Source organism: Amblyomma maculatum, chromosome 1 (genome assembly GCF_055883805.1).
Source record: "Amblyomma maculatum isolate TAMU_Amacu chromosome 1, ASM5588380v1, whole genome shotgun sequence".
In the NCBI taxonomy this organism is placed as follows: domain Eukaryota; kingdom Metazoa; phylum Arthropoda; class Arachnida; order Ixodida; family Ixodidae; genus Amblyomma; species Amblyomma maculatum.
In genome coordinates, this window is record NC_139344.1 from 77,931,832 (window position 1) to 77,949,243 (window position 17,412).

The window sequence follows — 17,412 nt, forward strand, 5'->3', positions numbered from 1 at the left end:
CCTCGTCCAAAGTAAAATAAGACAGTCCACCGATCGCTGGATGGCTGATATACACGATGCCTCTAGAGGCGGAGCAAGAAAATTCTGGAACCATATAAGCTGGCTAGGGAAGAAGAATCAAAGAAAGCAAGATCGGATTCAAGATAACGAGGGAAATTGTTTAAAGGGAGACAACGCAGTGAACTACATTACATCAGTTATAGCCGAGTCATTTAAGAGCGACGATAGGGTAATCTCCGCAAATCAGGAAGCAACACAAGGTAGCAGAATACAAACCACCTTAGAACTGACCAATCTAAACTGGAAAAAGGCAGAAAAAAATATTCCTAAAAACACATCTACAGGAATAGATGGAATTCCGATCAAGCTGATTAATGAACTCGGTCCAAAAAGTAAGGAAACGTTGTTAAAAGCTTTGGAAACAGTCATAACGAATAAGCAAATTCCGGACAGCTGGCGGCAGAGTAAAATGAATTTGATTTATAAATGGAAAGGAGAAAGGATGCACGTAAAATCCTACAGGCCGATTACCATAACATCTGTAATGTACAGGTAAGCCATGCAGGCGGTGAAATTAAAGGTGCAAGCATGGGTTGAAAGTAACAAGATACTCGGAGAACTTCAGAACGGCTTTAGAAATGGTAGGCGCTTAGATGATAACCTGTTCGTGCTTACCCAATGCATCGAAATATCTAGAGTGGAAAATAGACCTTTGTATTTGGCCTTCCTGGACATAAACGGGGCGTACGACAACGTAAGCAGGGAACTCCTGTGGAACATATTAAAACAAGAAGGTATCGGTTATGAGATAATAGAGTTCCTACAGGAAATATACCGGAATAACAAAGTAGAAATTACGTGGGAAGGGATAAGACGTACGGAGGATGTCAAAGTATGCAAATGATGAAGACAAGGCTGTCCTCTATCACCGGTGCTGTTCATGCTTTATATGATAAACCTGGAACGGAGGATACAAGACAGTAATCTAGGTTTTAACCTGTCATATAGATTAGGTGGAAAGGCGGTAGGGCAGCGCCTCCCTGGTTTGATGTATGCAGACGATATTGTGCTGCTAGCTGAGAGTCTGGAAGAATTGCAAACTCTAGTTAAGTATTGCGGAGACGAAGGGGACGCTCTAGGCTTCAGTTTTAGCGCAGTTAAGTCGGGTCTGATGATTTTCAACGGCTCAACTGATCAGGGTCTTAAAATACAAGGCCTTGAATTACCTTGAGTAGCAGAATATAAATATTTGGGGGTATGGGTAAACGAAGGATTGGCATACATTGGAAAGCATGAGCAATCACTTAAGGCCAAAGGGCGAAGGAATGCCGGGATAATGAAGCATAAGGCCTTGTGGGGATACAATAGGTATGAGGTATTGAGGGGTATTTGAAAGGAATTATGGTGCCAGGACTTTCTTTCGGAAATGCGGTTTTGTGCCTAAAATCAGAGGTACAGTCGACATTAGAAACAAATCAGAGATCCGTTGGACGATTAGCACTAGGTGCCCACGGCAAAACTACAAATAGGCGGTACAGGGAGATATGGGCTGGGCATCTTTCGAAGTACGGGAAGCTCAGAGTAAAATATTATATGAGGAACGCCTGAGGAAATTGGACAGTAACAGATGGGCAGCTAAGGTATTTAAATACCTGTACCTAAAAAGCTTTGACTCACAATGGAGGAAAAGAACTAGGAAACTAACTAGTAAGTATGCTAGTCACAAGCACGGAGAAATAAAGAGCATTAAGCAACGGGTGAAAAACACAGAAGGTAAAAATTGGATAAATTCGATGGAAAAGAAACAGAGTGTGGAATTATACCGAAAGTGGAAAATGCAGATCAGGAAGGAAGATTTCTTTGATAACTCAAGAGGCAGTGCCCTACTTTTTGAAGCTAGATCAGGGTGCCTTATAACACGCAGCTACAAAAAGAAATTTAACAATGGAGATGACGCATGTGCTGCATGTGGAAACTCCAGTGAAACAATTGACCATATTATACTCGAATGCAATGGTATCCATCCGGAAGTTGATGCAGGCGCAATCACTGTTCCTGAAGCTCTGGGGTCTAGAGATAACAGTGGCAGGGTGAATAAACCGGCGGTGGAAACTAGCAAAAAACGGCTGGAAGATTGGTGGCTTAAAAGCAGAGAAGTGACATAACGTTAGTAATGCAGGAGCAAAATTTAATAAATAGAATGATGGTTTAGTTAACCATTCTAAATCAATAATTAAGATATATGGAGAAAAATGAGCATGATAGCTACTGCTACCACCCCGTTTCAAAGGGGACGCTCCTATATTCCATCCATCCATACATCCTAGTTGAGCGGTGCTGGCGCCTTGAGATTTCGCAGCCCAAACTCTATTTTCTCTTCGGCGTCGTGAACTGGATTCAACACGTTAAGGAATTTCGTTGCTTGAGATTAAAATCAATAGTGCGCCAGTCTTAAAACTTTGTTTGAATGCAATTATCTTCTGTAAAGTCAATGGTATGACCACGGTCGAGCAGCACTCGAAAGCCATTCATGTTTCGCTCCCTCACCCAATTCATGTTTATTCGATCCAATCATAGATGAAAGCATAATAAATACAACGGGGATTCCTTGTGCCACCTTCCTTCCGCTCACATGGCACAAAAATATTGCACCGGATATTTTTTCTCTTCACGCCTATCGTTGCTTCGTTTTCGTTTTGTTTCTCTATATGAACACCGTTCAAACATTAATTGTTTCGCTGAGTGGGCTAATTTTCTAAATGCAGCGCACTAGTATAGCCCAATTATTTACAGGTCAAGTTGGGAAGAGGCTGCGTATTAGGTAAAAGCTTTCTCACGCAGTAAATGTGTCAGACGGGATGAAAGGGCGCGTCGGATCATGAACCATAACCCAACACGAAAGTGTGAGAAAACGTGATTTTTATTCCGATGCAAATTATTATACAACACGCATAATTTTCAATAAGCTTTTTTCCACTGGAGGTTAAATGACTCCTGAAGGAATGAAGTGCTCAGATGTTAGCGTTCAGCCAAGTACGCTCTCGAAAGTCGCAATGAGGTAATAAAATATAAGGAAATCACCATCCCAAAAATTTATACTCCCATGCACTCCTGCAATTTATTAAAAAAAAAGAATGAAAAATTTCAGAGCTTTCTTACACGCCATATGCCCAGTGCAAACAAAAATGCAGTAACTGGGTGAACTGTTCAAAATATACGCAGTGTCACTGCGCCGTAACAGCAGTTTTGCATCTAACGTAAAAAGCGAACGTCGCAAAAACTGTGGCATATAGGAAGGAACATAATAATGAAAATTGTGGCTAGGAGAACAAAATTTAGCCATTTTCTTTTTTTTTTTTTTGAGCCTCCTTTTTCATGATCATGCTAAAATGCCTGCAGTGCTGCTTTATCCGCATGCTAACATAGCAGTGAAGCAACTGAGCCACTGTTCTTTCGTTGCGCTCATCACATGGAAAAGTAATGGTGTAGGTGCCAAGAACACCATCAATTATGTCCCAGTACAATTGTGAGACATTCTTTGAGCGCACGAAAAACACGAGTACGAAGGTGAAAGAGACAAAACGAACGCCTTTTTTTTCTTTTTTCTTTACATAAAGCAATAGCCTTTTTCTATGCCTTAGATAGCGACACAGTTGTGAGAATTAAGTTTTTATTCATTGCCTCATTGGCTTTCTGTTTAAACAAAGTTTTCAGCGTCACAACAAATCTACCCTCTTTGTCTGCAACCAACAGTGAAAGATATTTGTTTTTCAAGTAATTAACGGTAGATCTAAGGGGGAGCGTGGAAGCAAGCGGGGCGTCCCTATGTCGCAAACAATCTACATATTCTGCAATACAGCGGTCCTGGTGATATGAGCTAGGTGCCGCCACCACATTTCTGTCAATGGACAGTCACCGCACGGCGTAAGTCATCTTTAGGCTCAACACAAAACTCTGGTCCATGGCTAAGCACTGCTTCGACACTTTCCGACAAAAACCACTCACTGATGATGGTCACTTTGTTAGGCGCAGATTTCCGCCGCGCTTGTGCTTTCTTAGAAAGTTTTTATTTATTTATTTATTTATTTATTTATTTATTTATTTATTTATTTATTTATTTATTTATTTATTTATTTATTTATTTATTTATTTATTTATTTATTTATTTATTTATTTATTTATTTATTTATTTATTTATTTATTAAAAGGCTGCAGCTTGGAAAGGCTGCATTGCACCGTTGTCGTTGACTATCAGCCGACGTCGCTTCGATGCCTCCGCAAAAGGTTTTCTCTTCCCATGTGGCTTTCTAGGTCTCTCTGGCCGCGCTAGATACTAGGGACAGTTCGTAAATAAGGTACGAGCTGCATCTCTAAAAATCACTGGCCTCTTTTCCACCTCAAGTAGCCAGCAATATGCCCGGGATATTGCGTCGTCTGCAAAATGCTTGGCGTAGATATGGTCAGTGGGAATTAACGTATACGGTCTGCCCCAGGAATCATAAAAGGAAAGATTCACAGCGCTAACAAATTGACGCTCACAAAAAGGCAAACAGGAAACGCAGGGAAAGAGTGCAGACAGCATATTATTAGTTGAGTTTACCACCAGAGAAAGCCGATCAACCCTACTCTCGGAACGCAGCCCTCGAAGACGGGGGTGACTGCGTTAAAGGCTGCTTGGAAGTCCTTGGCATATTAGCCGCTTCTTCAGAGCCTGTCCTGTGTGTCGTTTTGTGAGTGTCTATTTGTTAGCTCTGTGAATCTTTCCTTTTATGAGCAATGTACCAAGTAGCCCAGCAATTAGTTTTACTTGCCCTAGGAATCGCATGGCGCCATTTCTCCGAACGAACGTTGTCGGATGGAGTTTCAAATATTAGTACAAGTCCGGTAGCCCGAACTGCAGTTCGGCACGAAGCACTTTCTTCCCATTGCGCAGAACTCACCAGCTGTGGGCTAATCTGCCGACGATATCCAAACTCAAGATCTTGATACAAAAAAAAAGAACGCGTTTAAAACAGCGCAGAAGTGCAGCCGCACACTACGAAATGTGTCAAAAACACGTGCGCAATGCCGTGCCACGCAGTACCGAGCGACCGATCCTAGGCCTGTAGGGTGCCTCTAGGCACCCTATGGATGGATGAATAGATGGAATATACGGGCGTCTCCTTAGAAACGGGGTGATAGCAACTGCTATCATGCTCATATTCCCCCTATATCTTCAATATCGTTTTAGATTGGTTAACTATACCATCATTCTATTTATTGAATTTTTGTTTCTACATTACTAAGATTTTGTCACATTTCTGCTTTTAAGCCACCAATCTTCCAATCGTTTTTTGCTAGCTTCCACCGCCGGTTTATTCACCCGGCAACTGGTATCTCTAAACCCCAGGGCTCCAGGAAGAGTGACTGCGCCTGCGTCGACTCCCAGATGGATACCATTCCATTCGAGTATAATATGGTCAGTTGTTTCACTGGAGATACCACATATAGCACATGCGTCATCTTCCTTGTTCAATTTCTTTTTGTAGCGGCGTGTTCTAAGACACCCTGATCTAGCTTCATAAAGTAGGGCACTGCCTCTTGAGTTATCAAAGAAACCTTCCTTCCTGATCTGACTTTTCCACCTTTGATATAATTCCACACACTGTTTCTTTTCCATCGAATTTATCCAATTTTTACCTTGTGTGTTTTTCACCTGTTGCTTAACCTCTGATTTTAGGCACAAAACCGCATTTCCGAAAGTAAGGCCAGGCAACATAATTCTTTCCAAATACCCCTCAAAATCTCCCACCTGTTTTGTCCCCACAAAGCTCTATGCTTCATTATCCCGGAATTTCTTCGCCCTTTTGTCTTAAGTGATTTCTCATGCTTTTCAATGTATGCCATTCCTTCGTTTACCCATACCCCGATATATTTATATTCTGCTTCTCTGGGTTTTTCATGGTCTTCTATTTTAAAACTCTGATAAGTTGAGCCGTTGAAAATCATCAGATCCGTCTTAACTGCTCTAATACTGAAGCCTAGAGCGTCCCCTTCGTTTCCGCAATACTTTTAACTAGAGATTCCATTTCTTCCTGACTCTGTGCTAGCAGCACAATATCGTCTGCATACATTAAACCGAGGAACGCTGCTCTGCCGCCTTTCCGCCTAATCTACATTACAGGTTTAAACCTAGGTTACATTCTTGTATCCTCCGTTCCAGATTTATCACATAAAGCATGAACAGCAGCAGTGATAGAGGACAACCTTGTCTTAATCCTTTGCATACCTTGAAAGCTTCCGTACTTTTTATCCCTTCCCATGTAATTTCTACTTTGTTATCCCGGTATATTTCCTGTAGGAACCCTGTTATCTCATGACCGATACCTTCTTCTTCTAATATGTTCCACGTGAGTTCCCTGTTTACGTTGTCGTATGCCCCATTTATGTGCAGGAAGGCCAAATACAAAGGACTATTTTCTATTCTAGATATTTTTATGCGTTGGGTAAACACGACCAGGCTATCATCTAAGCGCCTACCATTTCTAAAACTGTTCTGAAGTTCTCCGAGTATCTTGTTACTTTCTACCCATGCTTGTATCTTTAATTTCACCGGCTGCACGGCCAACCTGTATATAACTGATGTTATGGTAATCGGCCTGTAGGATTTTATGTGCATTCTTTCTCATTTCCCTTTATAAATCAAATTCACTTTACTCTGCCGCGAGCTGTCCGGAATTTTCTTATTCGTTATGACTGTTTTCAAACCTTTTAAAAACATTTCCTTACTTCTTGAACCAACTTAAATAATCAGCTTGATCGGAATTCCATCTATTCCTGTAGACGTGGTTTTAGGAATATTTTTTTTTTTTCCTTTTTCCAGTTGATTCGTCAGTTCTAAGCTGCTTTGTATTCAGCTATCTTGTGTTGCTTCCTGATTTGTGGAGATTAGCCTATCGTCGCTCTTAAATGACTCGGCTATAACTGATGTAATTTAGTTCACTGCGTTGTGTCACTTTAAATAATTTCCCTCGCTATCTTGAATCCGGTCCTGCTTTCTTTGATTCTTTTTACCTAGGCAGCTTATAATGGTTCGAGAATTTTCTTGGTACGCCTCTAGAGGCATCGTGTATGTCAGCTATCCAGCGATCGATGGACTGCTTTATTTTACTTTGGGCGAGGGCCTGTACATCAAGTTTCTTTTGTCCATATGATTCCCATTTTTGGTCTATTTCCTCCTGAGATACCTGTGCTTTCTTTGCCTCTCGGTGTTTCCTTGAGGCTGACCGTCGTTGTTCAATGGCTTCCCTGATTTGTTTATTCCACGAGCTCCGCGGCTTCCTCTTTCCGTTACAGCGGTTTGGTACTTTAAAACAGAAGCTTGGGCACGTTGGTAATCCATTGTGTAGAACAGCGCGAAAAAACGACAGGAACGAAGGAAGACTACAAGACGAGCGCTTACTTTCAACTGACAAGTTTATTGCATGCCTGCATCCATATATATGAACACGTTCACACAATAAAAGAAACAAGAACAAATAAACAATACACCAGAAAACGTAAGATATGCAAGAGAAACACATGTAATCCAGAATTTCACAACGTATCATTTTCTCGTGTTCATAAATCTTACTTCACGTTCCGATAACGCTATAGACGGGTTGCTGATACAAGTTTCCTTTATGCTGTTGATTTCTTTTGTTTCTAAAATTTCTCGAACTGTCTGGTCATTATGCCTATTCATTATTTTTGCTTCCTCTAGAAAAGTCTGGCAAGTGTCGCTTTTACAGTCCCTGTAGTGTATGCCCATGCATAGTTTCTTTTACTGTACGGTGTGAAATTCTGGATGACACGTGTTTCTCTTGCATATCCTACGTTTTCTGGTGTATTGTTTATTTGTTCTTGTTTCTTTTATTGTGTGAACGTGTTCATATATATGGATGCAGGCATGCAGTAAACTTGTCAGTTGAAAGTCAGCGCTCGTCTTGTTGTCTTCCTTCGTCCCTGTCGTTTTTTCGTGCTGTTCTACACAATGCTACTTTACCCTCCTTAATTTTTCTCCTTATGAGTTGTTCTACCTGTTCATAATACAGTCTCATCCATGGGGCTTTTCTCTATTGCTTCCTCTATGTCTGCTGCTATCTGCGCTTTTTGATAGTCGTTTAATTTTCCGTTTACTTTTTGTCTAAATTCCATTTCACTTTTCATCAAGGGCCCATTCTGCAGACTAATACGTTTATGATCACTTCCAAGACTACACTCCCCTTCTTCGTCTATTTCCATTTTTTATGGCCTTGCTATAAATTCCCTGCGACATTATACAGTAGCCAATGGTCGTCTACCTGCATGTTGCGGAATTCCCACGCGATTTGTCCCTCGCATTTTCTTTCTCTATTTACAATAACTAGTTCGTGTGGCTCACAAAAATCCAGCATTAGCTTCCCGTTACGATCCGTGTATCCATCCAGATGTCCCCCAGTAGAATAATATCGGCCATGTCTCCAAACTGGCTTATATCGTCACTGATACATTCAACGAGATTCTTGTTTTCTTGCCTGCATTGGTGTCCTGTTCCTAAATAAACTACCCCTAGCCATGTCCTTGCGCCGGCAATTGTTCCTGATACCCAGATATGTTATTTGCAAGATGATTTTATTATTTGCCAATTTATTCATTGTTGTATCAACATACCTACCCCTTCCCCCATTTTTTTTTTCGTTCCAGTTCTGTTGCACCCTTCCCAGACGTTGCCTTCTATAAACGGCGGATCTTCCAGATCCCTGAGATGAGTCTCGCATAGAGCGTACACACCTATTTCGTGTGTACGCTTCAACTGCTTTTCTATCTCTAGCCATTTCGCTCTTTTTCTACCTCCTTGCATGTTTATGTAGCTGATCCGAGTGTTAAATCGTTTTTGTACTTTTCTTTCTCGACTTCCTCCTTGCCATCTTTTGGGCTCAGCCTCCGTTGTTACGCTTTCTTCTGCTTCACTTCCTGCCTTTTGCAGTGCGCTCAGCGACCGGTTTCCATGGCTAAACCCCCGAACATAATGTAGCCGCGAGCGGGCGGCGCTCTCGCGCGCGGCGGGAGGAGAGTGTCAACACCTCAGTATATTATTCTTCTTAGACCATGCTCGCAAATAGCCGATGTGTGAGGAGGGAGAATAAGAATGAATACGATTGATGGTGATAGGTAATGCATACCCTACTGAAAAATCATGCATAAAATCTATACAGGAAATCGTATACAGGTTTATTCTACAGGATCTGGGATACAGGGTTGTGAGCTATTTCAGGAAATTCCAGTACTGCCCAGAAAAGTCAAGCATGAAACCACGCGGAGCTCTGATACCGGAATGCCCTGTATGATTCATGGCCCTTGTTTACGAAAAAAGCATGCAACAATATAAAATAACACTACATTTAAAAAAATGAATAAAAATATTATAAACAAAAAATAAGGAAAATCTCAGAGACAAGTCAGGACTAGAACTTCGGTCTTCAAGCTCTTCACACGGACGCTTTGACCACTACTCAACAGCGCTCAGAAAGCACTAATCGCACAACCCACCTCAAACGGGCCAAAATGAGGTAATGCAGAGTAAGGCATAACCCCGGGTCGACGCTTTGGCCAGCGTCACAACGATTTAAAGCATCGTTTGCCGGCATCTTAATAAAGTTATTCGTACATACATACATACATACATACATACATACATACATACATACATACATACATACATACATACATACATACATACATACATACATACATACATACATACATACATACATACATACATACATACATACATACATACATACATACATACATACATACATACATACATACATACATACATACATACATACATACATACATACATACATACATACATACATACATACATACATACATACATACATACATACATACATACATACATACATACATACATACATACATACATACATACATACATACATACATACTACTCTACAGCGAGTTATGGTTAGTGTGGTTACGATTCAGTATATGTAACTAATTTTGCTCTTTCGCGTACTTTGTATATTTTCGTTGGCTGTAGAATTTGGTGCCGTAATTCACCGATCGCCCTTTAAACACGCTGAATCATTTCCCAGGTTATCACGAGGGTTCACAAACGTCCCGTATCTTTATAATGCGTCGCTGTATTGCAGGCAAACCTCAAGATATCGTAATTTACTAGTGCTGATGTCTTTTGTCATCGTCTACGAACGCTTGTTAGCTTGTAAGCTTTCCTACATACAGAGATATCAGGTGCAGTAATATTTGTACTACTGCGCGTTGTAGCTTCCCGTGCTACCAGCGGAGCAGCAACGTCAATGAATACACTTCCGATTGAGTGGTTTCAATATGTAAACATTCGAGAAAGTGTCGCCCGGTGTCCGTCTAATCTGTGCATATTTCGATAGTTTGCGATGCGTTTCATTTATTCTCCAGCGTATTTGTATCCTCGCTAAAAACGCTACGTTCTTGCTTGCACTTCCGCGTTGAAGGTGGCTGATCTTCAGTCGCAGATATGAAAATGCACCGCAAGTACAAGTACAGCGACTGTTGCACGCGCAAAAGCAACGCGATGCGCATATGTACTTGCTAGCGCATGCATCTGCGGCTTCATATTTTCCTAGATATTTGTGAAACAACGCGTACTCCACATATACAGGAAAGTTGTAACGTATATACGGTTTTATGCTTATATTGTGCGTAGGCATGTTCCGATATTGTAAATCTGGTTGAGCTTCCCGATCCGCCCGAATTGTGTTGAGAAGCGAAATACTCTGTCTCGTATCAGTGTCATTCATGACGGGTTTGTCCGGTTTCAGTTAAACCAGACATGACTTCTCCTATATATGAGCTCAATACAGAACTGGTCCGCCCTGTTTCATATCCATACCGGATTGGGATATACTGTTTGAGATTCATACTGGAAATGGTCTGTTCTGTATTAGCTCCATACCGGACCGGACCGGACTACCAAAGGACCGTTACCTCAAACAACGACTTAAATGGCCGCAAATGACGAAATGGGTAAACCTTGGCGATAAATGATAATGGGTACGACTACACAGGACTCATCATGACAATACGAAACGACCAATACGTCAAACGACGACTTGAAATGATCGGAACTGATTGAAAAGGAGCAATGACTACGAAACGACCAATATGACAATGACTTGTAGGAACCGCAACTGATTAGAAGTGAGTAAAATTGCTTAACTGTGAGGGGTAATGACCACAGAGACTAGAAATAACTCATCACGACTACGAAACGACCAATATGACAATGACTTGTAGGAACCGCAACTGATTAGAAGTGAGTAAAATTGCTTAACTGTGAGGGGTAATGACCACAGAGACTAGAAATAACTCATCACGACTACGAAACGACCAATTATGTAAAACAATGACTTGAAATGACCGCAACTAATTGTCAATTAGTAAAAATGCTTAGCTATGAGTGGTAATGACCACAACAACTAGGCATGACTCAACATTACTACGAAACGACCAATACGTCAAACAACGACTTGAATGATTGCAACTGACTAGAAACGAGTAATAATGCTTAGCGATGAATGATAATGATTAATGATGATGGCTTTGATTGCGTCAATAAAGATGTTTAACAAGCAAGCACGAGTGAGCTTGCGTTAAAGTGTGCGCGCCCAAGTGCGACGATGTAGAGTTAGTTGGCATCTGCATCATCATAGAGAATCACTCAATGGGATCATTTACGGTGGTAATCGAGGAAGACAAAAAAGTGCGAGTGATTACAATACCACGAGAATCACAACAGAACAGCAAGATGTCGGATTAATCGATAGAGCTCTTTGGCAGGACTGGAATGATCCGCATGCAGACCGCTGCTCAGCTTTCCAAATAAGCTTACCGTTCACAGTTCGCAAATTCTACTGTTTCTAAAGTAGCTGCGGTGCTCTCCAGGATATGCACAGACAAATGTTCATGCTGCTTTTAAAACGTCCTCTGCGTCTGAATTGAATATAGCCGCGCCAGAGGCACGCATCAAGCAGTTTGAAGCTTCATAGCTTCATGGTCACGCCGGTCATGGTTGCCAGCACGCGGCGGGACCTTCGCGGTACTCTGAAAATTATTGAGTTACTCTTATACGGGCGTATAGCCTTGCGTCACGAAGATGAAAATATGAATAAAGTTCTGCATGTCAAAGCCAAAGTACATGCGACGAATGATATGCGTCACTTCATTTAATTTCATTGTATTACCTTTAAGCCCCACGAGGGGTGTTACGTTAGAAGTGGCTACATATATTTTGGTGAGCAATTGTCAACACAACGAAACGTGACTGGTGACATTATTGGCAAAGTTGGATGAGCACGTGATGGCTGCGATGTCCTTGGGTAGGTCGTTCCGGTCTGCTGCAGTATACTGAAAAAAAATGATGTGGCAAAAGTAGTAGTACGGGCACGAGGTCGGGAAGCTTGAAAAGGGTGACAAGTGCGATAAGATATGCAGGCTGAAGGGACGATGTAGGGTGCTCGCTTTAGTAAATTATGGAAAAAAGTTATGAAACAGGCAAAGGCTGGCAATGCGGCGATGGAGTGATAAGTGGAATAAGTCTGATTCAGCTTTCAGCGCTGACACAGATGTCGTAAGAATATGACGAATTGATGAATCTGCTGCTCTGTTTTGAACTGATTCGAGTGCATTTAAAAGTTAAGCTTGGTGCACGTTCCAAATAGGTGTTGCATATTCTAATTTTAGTCTGACAAGAGATTTGTAGGCTAATAACATTGCATGTTCAGGGGCTTGGCGGAGATATGACGCCCTAAGAATTCGTGTTTTGTTAGCAGACGAAATGATGTTCGTAACGAGTGGGCTCCAGGACAAGTCACTACACAAAATAATGCCTAAATACTCGTGTATGATGGAACAGGGTGTTACTTATGGGAAATGAAGCAGGTTGCGGCGACGGGTGAAAGATAAGATTTTACATTTATGAGGGTTCAGTTTCATTACCAATTGACACACTATTCCTGAATGCGGTTAAGGTCGTCTTGAAGAGATATTTGGTCAGAAGCATTAATTACTTGGCGATAAATTACCCAGTCATCGGCGAACATGCGAATATTACTACATACATTCTTTGATAAATATTTCATGAAATTAAAAACAAAAGCGGACCTGTAGGACACACCCTTGCGGGACACCTGACGTTACTGGAATAAGATTAGAATTGTGGCTGTTAACGGTGACTTACTGTGAGTGGTCAGTCAAGACTTCTTCTATCAATTGAAAGATATCAGAACAGAGGTTCAAATATGAAAGTTTAAGTTATAAGCGTCCGTGAGGAACCTTATCGAATGCTTTCGCACAGTCTGGAAAAATAGCATCGGTCTGTATACCTTATGGTCAAGATTAGCATGCAAATCATGAATAAAAAATGCCAGCTGTGTTTCGAATGAGAAGCCTTTTCAAAATCTGTGTTGCGCAGGATGAAAAAGTTGTGATAGTCGAGGAGCCTCATGATATTGGAGTAGATTACGTGTTCCATGAGTTTGTAGATCATGGTAGTAAGGGAAATAAGGCGGTAGTTAAGCGGTGAATTTTTTTTAGTTTTTTTACCTGATTTGAAGACTGGGACGACCTTACCGCTTTTCCAACGTGTGGTATTTGACCTGAAAACAGTGACGGTGAAAAACGTAAGCATAAACATTGCGCAGAAATATCCTTGGTATTTTTCAAAAACTTTTAGTTACTATTGTCAATACCGGATGAAGATGAAAGTTTCATGGTTTCAATTAGGGGAGAAATGTCAGATGACAAGAATACAGTAGGTGGAATAGCATGATGTATCGTGCTGACAAGGATATTTCAGTTTCTTTCGTAAATATGCGGATGAGAAGGCAGAGTTAAACACAGTAGCGCACTTAGCTTCAGTGAGAGCTGTGTCTAACTCGTCTGTGAGGGTTATTTCTGGTTCGTGATGCTGATTGCTAAGTTGCTAGAAGTTTCTGGGGTTACTTGTGAGCATATTTGGCAAGCCCGAGTGAGAAAAAGATATGCTTGGCGTTAGAAATAGCAGCGAGATAGGATTTGTTAGCTTCGTAATATTTTACCTATATCAGTGCCCTGAGACTTGGCTGAATGGTAAAAGCGCTTCTTGTTGTTCCCGAGACGTTTCAGTGCTTCAGTAGACCCAGGCTTTTCTGATTTAGAGCAAAACTTAATTTGTGGGATGATTGGTAAGATTATCTAGTTCGTCTTTAAACAGTAACCAATTTTCTTGAACACAGCGGGAATAAAAACGTGACGAAAAGACTTAAAAAATACGCATTAAGTTCATTATTTATGGCGTTGTAATTTCTTTCGAAAGACAAATGTTTTTATGATATTTGCGACGCCGGTTTAGCGTAGAGATAAGGTCCGCGTGAATTACTTTGTGAAAGCTTATTTCAGGTAGGTATGTAACGAGGTCGGATAAATCTTGTATTAGGGAACATGATAAACCTTGGGTGAAAGCAATGAGTACACCCCCTTCTCATGAATATTTACGCTCTTTCCGAAAAACCTGAAATCTTGGTAAATCAGTCAGTACTTCGTTTTCTGTTACGTCACCGCTCAGCCAAGTCTCAGTATCAGTAGGTTGCTGCTTGATGACGAAACAAGGCTAGAAATAAGTTCACGATTACTAATAAAGCTACGAATGTTAGTGTATATAGCCGAGAGTGAAAGGCTGATAAAGAAGCGTTGTTGGTATGGTTTTCAGAGATTCATGATGAGGTGATTGCCAATCTGATTGTGAGGGACGAGTTACTATTTCCTTGACTGTTTTCGTGGCTTCACGGAGCGCGTAGTGATTGGCACCAATATGGAATGTCTTAAAGTTAAAAAAAATTTGTAGACTTTTCTTTAACGAACGCGACTAGGTGCTTTCGCGAATTTTGGACTTTAAATTAAAGTCTTCGCCGGCGCTGAAGTTAGTTTCCCTAATTATGACCAATCGATAATACGGCATCTTTAATTTTAGATGAAGTAAACTTTACAATGATTGGACGAGTGTGGGTAGAATTGTAACGCCCAAGGCGATGTTCACATTCAATGTTCTCAGGGTCAGTTGTTACACTCAAGTTCTGAAGGCAATGGTTGATGACTGTTTCCTGAGAGTCTGTAAAATTTTTGGATGGGTTAGTATCGGGGATGCCATAGAATGTAAGATTAAAATGACGCTAGCGACTTTCAACATCCTCAATTCTCTCATCTAGAATGCCGATCTGTGGAGCCATCCCAGCACTGACAGATTTCATTGCTTCGAAATTGGTTTGAAGGTCTGAAAAAGCTTAGAAATGGGCTTCCAGATAGGTCATTCGCTTAGTCAAGTCGTTTGTGGCAACTTCAGTAAAATTGATCTGTGTTTATAGGTACTGTATTTTGGAAATGAGCTTGATTGGACAGGCGGATAGATTACTTTAGTTCAGTGAGCACATCCTCGATAGTGTTAGGGCCTGAGTTAGATTCGACATCACCTGCCAAGAGCAGCAAAGCAGGCAGAACGTTACTGTAATCAGCTACAAGAAAAATTGCAGACGATTACGTTACTATATTTTAAGTAAGTAAGTAAGTAAGTAAGTAAGTAAGTAAGTAAGTAAGTAAGTAAGTAAGTAAGTAAGTAAGTAAGTAAGTAAGTAAGTAAGTAAGTAAGTAAGTAAGTAAGTAAGTAAGTAAGTAAGTAAGTAAGTAAGTAAGTAAGTAAGTAAGTAAGTAAGTAAGTAAGTAAGTAAGTAAGTAAGTAAGTAAGTAAGTAAGTAAGTAAGTAAGTAAGTAAGTAAGTAAGTAAGTAAGTAAGTAAGTAAGTAAGTAAGTAAGTAAGTAAGTAAGTAAGTAAGTAAGTAAGTAAGTAAGTAAGTAAGTAAGTAAGTAAGTAAGTAAGTAAGTAAGTAAGTAAGTAAGTAAGTAAGTAAGTAAGTAAGTAAGTAAGTAAGTAAGTAAGTAAGTAAGTAAGTAAGTAAGTAAGTAAGTAAGTAAGTAAGTAAGTAAGTAAGTAAGTAAGTAAGTAAGTAAGTAAGTAAGTAAGTAAGTAAGTAAGTAAGTAAGTAAGTAAGTAAGTAAGTAAGTAAGTAAGTAAGTAAGTAAGTAAGTAAGTAAGTAAGTAAGTAAGTAAGTAAGTAAGTAAGTAAGTAAGTAAGTAAGTAAGTAAGTAAGTAAGTAAGTAAGTAAGTAAGTAAGTAAGTAAGTAAGTAAGTAAGTAAGTAAGTAAGTAAGTAAGTAAGTAAGTAAGTAAGTAAGTAAGTAAGTAAGTAAGTAAGTAAGTAAGTAAGTAAGTAAGTAAGTAAGTAAGTAAGTAAGTAAGTAAGTAAGTAAGTAAGTAAGTAAGTAAGTAAGTAAGTAAGTAAGTAAGTAAGTAAGTAAGTAAGTAAGTAAGTAAGTAAGTAAGTAAGTAAGTAAGTAAGTAAGTAAGTAAGTAAGTAAGTAAGTAAGTAAGTAAGTAAGTAAGTAAGTAAGTAAGTAAGTAAGTAAGTAAGTAAGTAAGTAAGTAAGTAAGTAAGTAAGTAAGTAAGTAAGTAAGTAAGTAAGTAAGTAAGTAAGTAAGTAAGTAAGTAAGTAAGTAAGTAAGTAAGTAAGTAAGTAAGTAAGTAAGTAAGTAAGTAAGTAAGTAAGTAAGTAAGTAAGTAAGTAAGTAAGTAAGTAAGTAAGTAAGTAAGTAAGTAAGTAAGTAAGTAAGTAAGTAAGTAAGTAAGTAAGTAAGTAAAGTAAGTAAGTAAGTAAGTAAGTAAGTAAGTAAGTAAGTAAGTAAGTAAGTAAGTAAGTAAGTAAGTAAGTAAGTGCTTTATTTTCCGTTTCCAAAATACAGTTGTGAACGGAAAGGTTCGGTCAGGACTTTCTAATGCGAAATTTGACCGCGCTCATCAGCTGTTTCAGTTTTTCGATAGATCGAGGCAAAGAATTCTAGCAAGACATGTACGTACAATTACAGATAACATTTAGGCAGGCGGTTCGCAGTGGCGAACGGCGACGGCTATGCGTTTCGGCTCGGGCGGTGGACATATCCAGATCCGCCGCCACACATCCGGCGCTCTGATTGCCGCCGCACAGGGGTGGCATTGGAGGAGGAGCGAAGAGAGCAGTTAAGGTATCGGCAGGTCGCGAGAGGCAGCGCGTGGGCCCATAGGAACGTTGCGCGGCGAAGAGATAGCAACGCCTGACTGATGCCGCTGACGCCGCTAGCGAGTCAAGTCAACGTGGCTCTGCGTTTCGGCTTGGGATGCACGCACCGTGATCCGCAGATGCCGAGCTGGCGCTTCGGCAGCCGGAGAACACCGTCGCCGCCATGAATAAAGAGGGGCAGGGGGACTACACGATTACACACCGTGGCGAACGGTGGCGGTAGGAGCACGCGCAGCAACCGGAGAA